We start from the raw sequence: 13848 nt of genomic DNA, 5'->3' as shown, positions 1-13848 counted from the left end.
TTAATTCCTTAGCCAAACCAAGTACTCTTATTTCATTTGCTGCAACATGGTCTCACTATAATGTTTTACTCTTTCTGTTACTCTGAGTGACATAGTTCAAACAGACTTTATGGTCTTTTGTTCACTAAGTGCTTCTCTGTGATAAGGAGCACTGTCCTGATACTGCTGACAGCCTGCTCCAGACACTGCTGAAGTACTAAGTAATTCAGAACCAGAGCTAATGAAATCAGTATTGTAAATTATTGTGCTCTTGTGGTCTATTCTACATCCTGTTTCTTAATATACACCTGAAACCTGTGCAAGTGAAGAACATTGACGTTCAGGTCCTGGAGCCATTCTAGTACCTAAATCTGATGTGTTAGTGCAGTAACAGTAAAGGCAACAGTAAAGAACACTGTGGTTTCTTCTGCACTTCTTCCACAGGTCATTAATTGTTGGTGGTTAGTTTGCATTCAGACTCCAGATTTAAAACCAGTAGCCTAATTACAAATGTAATTCTCTATTTTGATCTAAAAGACTTGTACAGTCTTGCTAAGCTGTTTAGATTCCTTATTGCTCATATATTGTTTTCAATTGAAATGAAGCGAGTTGGTGCTGAGCGTGTTGGTGCGGGCAATGCTTACGTCGCTTTCTCTGGTTAGCGCACTGCCCTGGGTCATGTTGCACAGGTATTTTTAGTTCTCTTCTGGTACGTTTGTTGGCGGTGTGTTACTGTAAAGTTTTTCGTGATTTAATTTGTTTTAAAATCATAGCTTAACATGTTAATTCATGGCAATTATTAAAAATGCCAAGTGTCTACTACCTTTCCCACACTTTGAGTCTGTTTTCTTTGCAGCATGCCCAGAGAGCTTAGTGTTGGTGCTATCCCCTTAATGCATGGTAACAGGAGGAAGAAAACTAATGTTCAGTCTCCAGGATTGATTTTGGACAGAACGTTTAGGCTGAGAGTGTACCCGTTGATTACAATATATAATATAATACATAATATAAGGATGTGGTTCAACTGTGAGAGGTTTTTGCTCACATCGCGGTATACTGGAGTGTAGTCTCCTAAAGCCAAGCCTTGCTGTCACCCAGGTGATTGCAGCCGTGGAAACTGAGTCTCCACATCAATAGCGACATTCTCTCCAATCAGGGCACTTCAGGGATGAAGTACTCTCCACTTAATAAAAAAAGGTGTTTTAGAAGGCACAATAGACACATGCATGTATGTGCTGTCTGTTTTCAAGATGATTATTTAAATCTAACCTGACATGAAATGTCTTGACTGTTTTTCCCTCAAATTGTTTCCTTCTTTTCATTTGACAGTGATGCCTCCAACAGAATATACTTTAAATGGAAAATTCTTTCATTTAAATCATGTAAATAACATGGCCTCATAGCATTATTCTGCAAGTAATCACCATCACTTTTTGTACACCTTATTATGTAATATGACTACACTCTATCCTATAACCTTAGTGAAATAAAACTGTTTAGTTTTCTGTCATTTACTATTGTTTTTCTTGTTATTCTATCCATTACTAAACATGAGACATTCAACAATCCAATCAGATTCCATAAGATGTCAAAGATGTAGGGCTAACAGCAAACAATGAGGAGCTCCAGCTAACAGGGCAATGTAGTTTTATGGCATTTTCCATGTAACCTCTCCTCTACTCCAGAACAGACCTCTGGTAAGGAAATAATCAGTGGATATATTACACCAGAGTGTTGGGAGTGTGTGTGTGTGTGCATTACAACTTCAGTGAATAGATGAGAGCATGAGAGAAATGTAAGCCACCTGCACTGTGGTTTAATTATTTCTAAACGCTGCCATATTTAAATGTGCTCTATTAATATAGATTTAGCACAGAATGATTGTCCTAGAGCCTTTTTGGTTTTGGGTTAGGTTCTTCACTGAGACTAAAGCATATTACCTGAGTATCTTCTATCTGCCATGTTTTCATATAGCCTTTTAATTTTAATTATCCCCCAATCTGCTGTGTTTACAGAATAATGCCTTGACCTTGCTAAACCAGTTTATTCTCATAACTTGGTGTAGCATTCTTTGGTGAAAGGAATGCAGGTCATTTCATCCTCATCCTCCTCATCTCCTTTCTCTTTGATAACGCATGTATTTGCCATGTAGAGCAGTTATCAGCCTGCTGTTGTCCCAGGTAGAGTTGGAGACAGAATGTTTTTACTGCGTCATGCCTGAAGTTCAGGTGGAGTGGCCCTCTCCCCACTCGCTGTTCTTAGGCATTGTCATTTCTGTTCTTTCTCTCCACAAGCAAGTGAGGGTATTATTGTTTTTAGTGAGATTAATGTATTTGTATCTAAGCCAACATAAGTAGCCTACACAGTTCAGTCAAGTCCTCACAAAAGTCTTAACCTTGACTTTGTGCTTGAGGTTGTAGGTCGGGCATATGTTTAGGGTGTGGGGGTGTGTTTTGTGTGTGGGTTTTTTGGTATATTTTCAAAACAGATTCTTCAGTTACTGTACAAATAGGCTTAAAGTATTTGATGTGTGTCCTGCGATGGTTTAGCTTGTAAGCACAGCCACAGTCTGCAGGAGTAGTGGAAGACCTGCTAACCTCGTATCATCTCCGAGCTCATGCTCTCATTCCGGTACACTGGGACGCGTGCCCCTCCCCTGCTCTGTCCTTCAGGCTGCACTTCAAAAGCTTGCAAAAGATTGCGATCTGTCCATCTACAACACGATGTCCTTTGGACCTGTGTGTATTGAGTTCTGGATTAGCATGTGGGTAAAAGCTTTTGGGCAGCATAAAGCAGACCTGCTGTGGGTGACGGATGCTAGCCACTCTCTGAACTTTTGGCCTGTTTCCAGAGATGCCCGAGTAACCACGACCTGTGCCAGTCTCTTCCGAGGTAGCTACTTTTGATGCCACTTGTGCGTTGCAGTCAAAAGGGCCCAGCCTTCCACTCCCTGTGGGAGCAGAAAACCTTTTGGAATAAGCAGGGCGATGGGAATTCCAAATGCTTATTGTACACCTGTCTGTGCAATGTTGGGAATTGGGACTTTCACCCTTTCAAATGTTTTCCGAAACCAAGCTGATGTAATCAGAAATGGTTCATTAATTTCATACCACACATGAATGGGGTGTGGTGGAAAGTGTTCCATTGGCTTGTTGCATTGTTTGTAAATTTGTTGCAGGAGTTGAAGGTGAGGAGACCAGGTGTGGCACTGGCTCGCGATTCCAGGTCAGATTAGAGTGAGACTAGGTGTGTTGGAGACAATTGTTCAGCTGAGTGGAATGTTGACAGACCACTTTGTACTAGGCCAAGTTCATTCCCAATGGATGCAAAACTCCATGCAGGAGATCCAGCTAAAGAGGCGAGCCTCTGTTAAATCTAACGTCTGGTATCGGTGGAAAGTTACAGCTTTCTGGTGGTTTCTTTGATCTAGTGATGCTGCAGTAAAGGCAAAGATTGTAGTGACAAGCTCATTCTCTTCAACATACAGAAGACAGTTCCCGACTGCAAATATTGTTCCAGAATGCTTTCTCCAGTGTGACTCAGTCTCATGGATATGAAGTCAAATGGATTCCAGTGCCGACGGCAAACGTGCAGGTGATTTCTCGTGTGATTGGACTTGTTGGCACATCAGGGCTATGAAATACATGGCCTGTGCCATTCACCTGGGTTTCTGTGGTGACGGCAGTGTCTGATAGGGTCCTGTGCCCATGAGTGGAGCTACTCTGTGTGCTTCCATAGGCAGGGTAATGATTGACAGCCTCAATCAGCAGCATCACGTCGCTGTGATTCACCGGAAGAACATGACTGAAATGTGATTCACCAGAAGAACATGACTGAAATGTGATTCACCGGAAGAACATGGATGAAATTTGAAACATTATTGTTTTCCCTGAATGGATGGGGCAAAGTATGAATGGGCAGGGCTACATTTGTTAAAGTTCTACTGGTTGCACAGGCTGTAGGTCTACTGTGAGCTGAAAATAAAATAGTCATAGTGATAAATAGTCATACAATAAGTGTTACAGCTACTAAAAATGAATTCATACAAGTAATACAGTTTATTCCAAACAGCACTGCATCTGTAATGAGGCAAAATTTTATGGCATCAAGTCTAGGCAAATTTAAGAGCTGTTGGCCAAAGACTGACATATTTTTAAAAAGCATGAACATGATTTTTTTTTTTAGTATTACACAAATGAATGCATTACAGTTAAGTGATGGATTTCTGCTCCCCTCCCCAACTTCCAAGATTAGTTTTCATGCAGTTGCATTTTTCGTTTGAGAAGTGGCTTTTTGTTGCAGGCTTACTCTTATGGTGAAATGCGGTGCACTGTGGCTCTTTATGGGAGATTGCATTATGCACGACATTTGGCATTTGAGCTGATCCAGTGGATTTGTGCCTTTTAGATTTATCCTAGTAATGCTGCTGACTGCGTGACCCATTTAGAACATCTGTCTGTATGTTGCTTTGTCTTTTTCTCACACTTGTGCTCGCTCTCTCATTTGTCTTTAGTGAGACTAAGTACAGGCCAGTTAGCACTGGGGTGAACATGCCTCTCTTGAGCCTGACATGAGTTGAAAAGGTTGCCTGATCTCGGAAACTGGCTTGCATCCTTCCGGAAAAAATAAGATTATATTCCTTTCGAGAACACGTTGGTCTGTGGTTATGTCTTTGGTTTCAGATGTATGATAAACTTGTCTGCGAAATCATTAACATGGTAAAGTTCCAGTTTTGACTGCAGAATGCTTGCTAAATGAATAAACTGTCGCGACATCCCCTTGTTTGGCACTCTAACCAACTTTTAGTCAAGCTGTGAGTCTCGCCGATGTTTACAGCTTTTTGTTTAAGCATTCACACTAACGCAGTAAACACGGGTAATCATTATGACAAATTCACACTAATAACACAGTAATAATAATTACCAATTCACACTAATAATAATAATAATTACTATTCCCACTAATAATTGGGAATAGATAATGATTTTCAGACTTTATAAGCTTGAGACACTGGCCTGCCCCTGATTCTAAAGGCTCCTCACTTGAAGTCTGAAGCAAGATCTAGCCTGTGATGGTAGTTACACCTGCAGCTTGTTTGCTTTCCAGTTCATTAATGCTTTAATAGGTCTTCATGCAGTGTCTCAACTTCAGAACTACAGTTCATGGCTGCTTCGCCGGTACCTTCCTCTCTTATCTGCTAGTCCTTTGTGCACGGAGCAGTAGGTAGATACATCCTCCACACGAGCGTGCGTGTGTGTGTGTGTGTGTGTGTGTGTGTGTGTGTGTGTGTGTGTGTGTGTGCATAAAAGCCCACATGAAATGGCCCAGGAAGAACTGGTGCAGAAGTGAATTAATTGTGTAATGTAAGCCAATAGCAGCAGTACTTTAGAACTCTGTGTTGAGCACAGGTTTCTCCGGGTCCTAATGCCTGGCCTCTCCGGGTCCTGAAGCATGGTCTCCTCAGGTGGCGACCAGACCAGCTTGTGCTGCCCACATCTCGTGCCGCGCAGCAGCTCAGCCAGATAGGGGCTGTGGGCCCCATCTGCTCCGTCATACTTCGACTCTTCTGGCACTGCTGAGCGAGTTTGACGTGACCTGTGACCTGTGAACCTACTAGCAGCATACTGCAGTTGGAGAATTTAGGAAAGATTGTGGGGACTTATGAAAATGTGGGCTTGTGTTCAACTTCCAAAGGACTTTGACCAGCATTGTTCTCTAACTAGGCTATACTGTGTGCAACAAACAAGGTTTTTTTTACATCATAATAGGTCTGATTTATTCTATTTAAGTTCAATTGCTATAAAATCTTTGGGAAATATTAATGATATTTTAATGAAGCTGCTTAAAGATTGTGATTTATACTAGAAACTGATTAGGAAGCCTCATGCTATGCAGTTTTACACTTCACCCTAAAAAGGTCCAGTCACGTCTACTCCTCTGCAGTTGAGAGCGCATATGCCTAGAAACATGCCCAGTCCAACTTCAAACACAATATAGGACACATGGGTTTCAGTTCACTCTGTTTACCTCAGGTCCCATACGAAAGTTCTACTTCTATTTGAAGTCAGTTGTCTGGCATTGTGCTTGAACACAAGCATGCCGTTTGAGATGGGAGAATCCTGTTAACTGAACTGTTGGTCTTCTTCTTGCAGATAAGCACCTGTGTCCCTTTTGGGGTTCTCTTCTGCCTCAAAGTGGGATCCTGAGACCTGCCTCATAGATGAGAAGGTAACAGCGCAACTCCCACTGACTCTCTGCATCCAGACTCTGCGGCTGGGGGTGGGCTTGTAAATGGCTGTGAATTGTTAAAAAAATTCAAGAAAAGTTGTCCACATAGGTGATGGTAGATGGGGTCCTAATTGTTGCTGGACTTTATGGCTGAGGATCAGTGTGGGGATGTATGCTGTGAGCTCATTCCAAATGGAGCTGTATTTGAATGACTGCAAAACTGTAAAATTCAATTCCCCAGCCTGAGAAGTTATATAAGCTCTATGGGGTGATCTGCGTTAAGTCATCTCGTTTCAGCAAACAGACTTTTACTGGGCAGTTGTCATCTTTTGTGGTGCGTAGCTAAACTCCTGCAGATGCAAACCCACTATGCTATCTCTTTCTCTGAAGGCCTTTCCATGCTGTTCAGCAAACTGCATTCGGGAGCCAAGAACAACATGCTTGCTACTCGTGCAGTTCTTTGCAGAAATCTCTCTGCACTCGAGTGCTCATAACCATCCTTCACCACAACATGTGAACCTCAAGGCCTCAGCATACATACCATTGGTTTCTATCTTTGTAACAATGTAATTCTTGGTTCTTTTTGCCTCCTTGTAGAAGTGGTTGCTCAAGGTTGTTTTTGGCGTTCTCGCAAGCACTTTGGTCCCTGGCTTTGCCTGAGGCTCTGTTAATCCTCAGTGGATAATTGCCAGTGTGAATGTATTGATCCAGGTGCAATGCGATCGATTGCCTTTGTTGGGGTCATAGAAATCCTGTGGAGAGGAGGAAAGTGCATCTTGGTACTCTCCACTCAGTGCTGATTTGGGGACTGCATAGCCAAGCTCACCTTCAGTGTGTTTTTGAGAATGTGGAAAGTTTCCCAGCTCTGCTCTTCTTCTTCTGTGTTTCCAGGTGGAGAAGGGTTAAGTTTTTTTTGTTTGTTTGTTTTTTGTTTTGTTTTTTTGTTGGTTTTTTAGCAAAAGTCATCTCTTCTGTAACACGCTGTGTGTCAGCCTGGCTCCTTATTTAACCCTTTACAGGTCCAGGAATTTTCCTGGCTCCTATTTCTTTGATAGGCATGGTGGACACAGGGTTCAGTAAGGTAGTGTCTATGACAGATGTCATGTCTCCAGAGCCCCATCAGCTTGAGTCATAGCTCAGGAGGCCAGCGAAGGCAGGCAGACTTGGCTAATCGAGCACAGATGTAGCTGCTACAGCCTCGGGGTTCGTCGTGGTAGCGCTTGCTCACACATCCGAGGCAGAAATCTGAGATGTGACTTGTGCAGGCATCGCTGCGTGTCAGGGCTCCTGTGAGTCAACAGGGTAGAAAAGTCAGGCCTTCGTGCGAAAGGAATCTACTCATCAGCAATGCTGACATGAAGGCCTAGCAGGGGCCAGTCTGTGACAAGTCAATAAGATCTTGATGGCCGGTCACACTTCATTATTAACAATATATGCCTATTTATTTATTTATCTATTTATTTATTATTTAGCTGCAGCTTTAAAGATATTGCTACCTTTCTTTAGGGTGCTTCCTGTTTATGCTGATTAGTATAGCTGAATTACACCGTAAATCACCAGATTCTTTAGATAATGACATTGATTTAAAGGCAAAATTCTAAATTAAAATCTAGTTTCTTTGGATTGATTCAAACTTTAGGCTGTAGGTTTTGATATGGCTTTGTAGGTTGGTGAATAAACAAGCGCTTAAGTCCCCTTAAAATGTTTAATGGCGATTTATGTGGGGTCAGAACTTTTTTCATAGCTGAAAATGTTACTTTATAGTTTTACAGTGAAAGATACTGTTTCTGGCAGAGTGCCTCCATTGCAATCTCCTTATCTAGGAGACCAACAGGCTCCGAATAGTGTTCCATTGTTGCTTCATAGATGGACCTGTTGCTTACATGACATCCCCTACAGAATAGTGTGCCAGTGCTCAAAAGGTCAGCTGAATGGCCAGCTGCTTAGATGTGCAGGGTCATGTGATGTTGTCGTTAGTAGTTATAAACTGTGCAGAGCTGTTGGGTGTCAAGTACCATTACATAAACTGTCATGTGCCGTTACATAAACAGTTGTGCTTCTTGTTTGCTGGAGCGTGGGGCCTGCAATGCTTCGGAGGTGTCCAAGTAAGTGTCCTGGCACCAGTTCCGTTTTCTACGCTGTTCCTTTGCTACAGCTGCTACACAGCAGCAGGTGCCCGATTCCTCTAGCCCCGAGCCCGTACAGGCGGACTCACGGACTGGACCCTTCCCCGTGCTGGTAGCAGTTGTCTTGCTCTCGCCTCTGCATGGCAGTCGCAGCCTCTTCCGGACTCTAGCCTCGAGTGTATGTGCGTGGGTGTCTGAGCACGAGTGTCGACCGCTTGTCGAGCCAGATGGTGGCCCTTTAAACCGGGCATGTGGCAGACCTGTGCGGGGAGCCACTCTGTACTACAGCCTGGTGGCCACTCTGCTCAAGCCACACCCCAGAAGCCGGACATCTGGCAGCTGGCCCACGCTTTGGCCTGGGCCTGCACAGTTTCATTTGTTCACTTTTCGTTTTCTCTCTTGCCGATCTACCCCATAGACTAGATCGCTCAGCTATCAGTTTCACGCCATGTGGAGCTTTGATCGCAGACGTTAACGTAGGGTGAACACGTTGAACTGCCGCTCTTATACCTCCGACCGGGAATTACCCAAATAAGGATCAGTGAAGAGCTCACCAGCAGGGAAGAGAATGTACCTGCTCTGCGCTGGCCACATACTTTGTTGCCTGAAAGTGCTTGATGGGCTCTTTAAATGGGGGGGGGGGGGGCACGTTATTTGAGTAACTCATTCAATTCGCAAGGAGAAATGTACTGTATGTTCCTCACACCCCAGGCTGAGCTGTGATGTTTCTTGGCTGGAGCTGGAGGTCAAGCTTTCAGGTTTGGAATGTTTGTGAGAGAGAAAGAGAGAGAGAGAGAGAGAGAGAGGGAGAGGTGAAGAGGAAGCAGGAGAGAGAGAAAGAGTGGGGGAGGGGGAGAGAGACAGTGGGGGAAGGGAAGAGAGACAGTGGGGGAAGGGAAGAGAGAGACTGTGTTGAGAGGGAGGGGAAAAAAGTGAAGGAGGGAGGGAGGTCTTTCTTTTATCACTTGGGGTGGAAGGGGCTCTCATGATGACTGCCTCTTAAGGACTGAGTGGCTAAGGTGTTCCTTAAAGGTACAGTCCACATGGTGTGGTGTTTTTGATAAAGGTACAGTCTACATGCTGTAGTGTTTGATAAAGGTACAGTCCACATGCTGTAGTGTTTTCCTTAAAGGTACAGTCCACAGGCTCTAGTGTTTTTGTTAAAGGTACAGGCCGCATGCTGAAATGTTTTCCTTAAAGGTCAACATGCTAGGCGGTTTGATGGCAAATGAACAGCTGAAGGTCCTGGTGAATCGTTCGCAAGGATTTGTGTGTTGAGTCAGTGTGGCACGTGAGTCTGTGTGGGTTTGCTGAAGTTCCTGCAGCAGCATTTGGAAGGTCCATGAACCCAGCCTTATCACTTGGCTAAACAAGGACTCCATGATGACAGAACACTCAAATAAGGGCGTCTTGTTTTCTGTATACACTGAAAACACATACTGTGATCCTCAGGTTCCATGATGTGTTTCTGGTTTTAGTGATGTCATTTTGATATTGCCATCAAAAATCTATATTTACTTGTTTTTGTTTCAGAAAATTTTATTATTTCCCCAGGGGAATAAAGATAGCAAAAATGGTAAAACCCCAGGAAAACCCCATAGTTATGAAAACGAAATTCTATTATTTCTCATTTCCCATTCAGTGAACAGTAGTGTGACACTCCAAACCAAAGAGCAGCTGATGACCGTGGAAGCTCACCAACCTCACCACCGCCATCCCCCTACTCTCCATCCCCCCTCAACCCCTACCCACTCACCCCCCCCTCAACCCCCACTCACCACCCCCATCAACCCCCACTCACCACCCCCCCATCAACCCCCCATCAACCCCCACTCCCCACCCCCATCAACTTTTACTCACCATCCCCATAACCCCTACTGACCAGCACCCCTCTATGTCTCTCTCTCTCCCTCTCTCTCTCTCTCTCTCTCTCTCTCTCTCTCTCTCTCTCTCTCTCTCTCACCTTACTTTTTTCCCTTCTTATTGGCTTAGCCAGTGCTGGTGAATATTAACCCGACTGCTTGCCGTAAACCCTGCCTGTGTCTTATCTGTGGACGTCACAGTCCCTGACCCTCCACTACCACCCTGTAGCTCGCTGAGCCAAATCACATCAAATACTCCACTGTTCCTGATGCACTTGGTGTGAACTTTAGAACAGTGTTTCCCAACCCAGTTCCTCTGGCTGGTCCACATTTTCTGTCCTCTCCCAGCTACACACACCTGATGCAGGTATGCAGTGCTCCTGACTGCCTGATTCACTTGTACTGCGAACTGTGAAAGATGAAAATGTGGGCCGTCTGGGGAAACGCTGTATTACAGGGCTGGAAATCCCATTACACCCACCAGCACCAGCTCCAGATTGTGTCCTCTTGTGTGGAGTGTGACCAGAGTCCGCTAGATTGTCCTCTCAGAGTGAGGTAGGCGCCGTTGCTTCTAGCACAAGGGCTGCTGTCTGCCATGTGCGTTCCACTGTAGTCCTATTTTATCCTCTTATCGGAGTAAGGCACCTGTCCTCACTGATGCATGTTTTATGATGGTAGTGGGCCGATCACCATTTGTCAGGGGAATTCAACACCTTTTCATAATGCAGCTGTCCAAGCAGCTGGCAAAAGGAGTCCTCAGTCTACTGGCGGTCGGGATATGCACCTGTAGCAATCACACAACCTGAGATGAGTCTATGCTGTGTGGTCTGCAATCTGTTGCTTTGGTCAGCTTGAAAAGGAACTCAAAAATACACACACAGGCACAGATGCAAAAACTAACATGCAAACACACAAACATGCCCACTCTCTGAGTGCTGTCTGCTGGCCCACACATCAGTGCATGTAACAAACATCATTGTGTGTGTGTGTGTGTGTGTGTGTGTGTGTGTGTGTGTGTGTGTGTGTGTGTGTGTGTGCGTGCATGCCATTGCGTGTGTGTGTGGGCTTTGCAAGTATGCAGAATGGAGCAAATAACAGAAAATAGGTTTCCATTATATAGCAAAGGGAGACTGGTCTGAGCCCAAGATCAGCATGGCTTCTTTTAGCTAACTCATTCTACTCTTTTTTCCATAAGCACATTAATGTCATTAATGATATCTTAAAATTGAACACTTAAAAACACAGTAGAATTAAATGATAGCCAGTTACTCCCCCAGCCAACAGGTATCCTGTGTTGACACAGTAAAATACACGGCACCAAGCAGAACAAGCCAGCTGTTTGGCCTGGCCAGCCAGTGTTTACAGTTGCTGGCACTTTGCGGTGGAAAAAGCGAGCAGCGGCCATCTCCGCATGGCACAGGTACGCAGCCAGAGATGAAAGGAGCCCGGAGCATGCTGCCGAAGTGTTTATGGCGTTCCGGTCGGGGCCGGAGATATTCCCCAGGGCGTCCCTGGACAGCCACGTCTGCTTTGTTTCTGCACCACTGGCACGTGTTAGCGGTTCGTAGGTTTTGTCTGGGTCGTCTGGCGTGTGTTAGCGGTTCGTAGGTTTTGGTCTGGGCTCGCCATGGTCCCACAGGGCTGTGGCCAACACAGGAACCTCTGCTTCTTTCACTCTGACTTGCACTCATGCAGGTATCCACAGCCATCACTCCGAAGACTTGCACCTCGTGTTCTCTCCCTCTCTCCCTCTCCCTCCCCATATCTCCTTTCATTCAGACTGTGTCTCTCGCTTCCTCCAGCACAATATGGTTCATCTTAGCAGGCGATTCCTGGGCACAGTATCAGTATGTGCGAGGAATCCTTACCGCCCTAACAACCACCACAGCAAGGACACGCCAGCCCATGCATCCAGCATGGCCAGCTCTGCGCACAAAGCCTGCTGCCTCTCTGCTCCCTGCTGCTGTCTCCATGCCATACACAGCGGGGTGTGTTGAAGTGGCCACGCATGCTTCTGAACACTGTGCACCTGGGGTGTTTTTCAGCTCTGCCGTTTCCCAGTGCCATGCAGTCCCAGCAGAGCTGTTTGTGGGGACGGAGTATGGAACAGGCAGTACCTGTACACAGGGAAACTACACACACACACACACACACACACACACACACACAGTCTCACACATTCTCACACACACTTGTTTGCATACACACGCAGTGTATGCCACATACATTCACTCACTCACTCACTCACTCACTCAGAAAAGCCCAGCACTCTTCACAGGCTCGTCCACCGTGGCTTACATTTGTGTGGCACTCGTTACTATTAATGAAACACGGTTCCATGTACTGTAAAACATTTAACGCTGATGTCAGCATTTTCATTCCATGTGAAACACAGCCTAAAGTGAAACTTGATCTTCACACCTTGATAGCTGTCACTAAAGTAGCTGTTTTGAGAAAGGAGGAGACATACCTTGCCTGTCCTGGTTCTGTAAACAACAAACAGTCTGACTTCAACTCAGTCTGACGGTAAAACTGCAACACACAGAAACTTGGGCCAAGTCCTATGCCTGTATGTCTTTGGAGGGAGGTGCTTATGACAGGTTTGGGTGGAAGATTGGCACAAGCTAGCAAGATCTTCAAACCTGATCACAACAGTTGAGTCTTTGTGTGAGGCCCAGTGATGTGTCTGAGGTTCCCTGAAGAGTAGAAGAGTGGACCATTCACCATGTTGTGTAACGCACACTCCACACACTCTGCATTCACCAGGCTGTGTAACTCTCACTCCACATATGCCACATTCACCAGGCTGTGTAACGCACAGCCCACAGTTAGTTTGGACAGGGGATGGAATCAGAGGACACGGTTTTCTCTCTCTCTTTACATGGAGGGTGAGTGTGTGTGTGTGTGTGTGTGTGTGTGTGTGTGTGTGTGTGTCACACATGCATGTGTGTACTGGTGGTTTAGAAGAAGGCGGCATTGGATCACACATTTCAAGGCTAGAAATGGTAATGAAGAAGCCAAAAAAACTCTACTAATGAGCTCCTTTAAATATAAAGGGAGATTAATGATGGCTGACATCATTATCTCTCCCCAACTACAGTCCTAAAACACAGAGACGAAATTTGACTTCCCCACAAATCCGTGGAATACTGGAACTTTAGTCATTAAGAACTCATTTAAATGAAACATGTTGTCTGTTGTCTCGTTCATTTAGATGATTTCAGTGTCTCAGCATATTTTCTGAAGTTATTTATGTTTTATAATGTCAGCCTTTTTTTCATCATCCGTGCTAATATCCCTTTCCGAATACTTGACATTTTTGTCTGCAAGAAATACATCTTCCTTTTGATCTAGAGTTCAGATGCTGTATATTTACAGACATAATACTGTTTGGCAGAGGGGGTTTTCATCATATTTGGAGAATCTTTGATTCAGGGTGGCTGGCTCCTGTTTTCTGATGAGAACGCTGAGCTATCTGTCATTGTGGAAGGAACAGCTGGGCCTTGTGTGTGTACATGAAGACATTACACTGACCTGAATGTGGCTTGCATGTTTAAAGAGCTAGAGTTCTCTCTCTCTCTCTCTCTCTCTCTCTCTCTCTCTCTCTCTCTCTCTCTCTCTCTCTCTCTCTCTCTGTCTGTGTGTCCCTCATG

The 13848-nt window shown here is 44.8% G+C and overlaps 1 protein-coding gene across 4 annotated transcripts in view; it reads left to right on the top strand.

Moving 5' to 3' along the window:
* Positions 1–13848, top strand: part of erbin (erbb2 interacting protein) — a 68524-nt gene that overhangs the window by 2463 nt on the left and 52213 nt on the right. For 3 of the 4 annotated variants that reach the window (XM_081702134.1, XM_081702133.1, XM_081702131.1), the window contains exon 2: positions 6132–6207. The exons of the other annotated variant lie outside the window; for it this stretch is intronic. The gene's annotated coding sequence lies outside the window, so the exon portion shown is untranslated. The remainder of the gene's footprint in view (positions 1–6131; positions 6208–13848) is intronic. 4 annotated transcript variants of the gene reach the window in all.

Source organism: Electrophorus electricus, chromosome 19 (assembly GCF_041902795.1).
Source record: "Electrophorus electricus isolate QZ-2024a chromosome 19, ASM4190279v1, whole genome shotgun sequence".
Classification (NCBI taxonomy): Eukaryota; Metazoa; Chordata; class Actinopteri; order Gymnotiformes; family Gymnotidae; genus Electrophorus; species Electrophorus electricus.
This window is presented reverse-complemented; position numbering and strand designations above follow the sequence as displayed.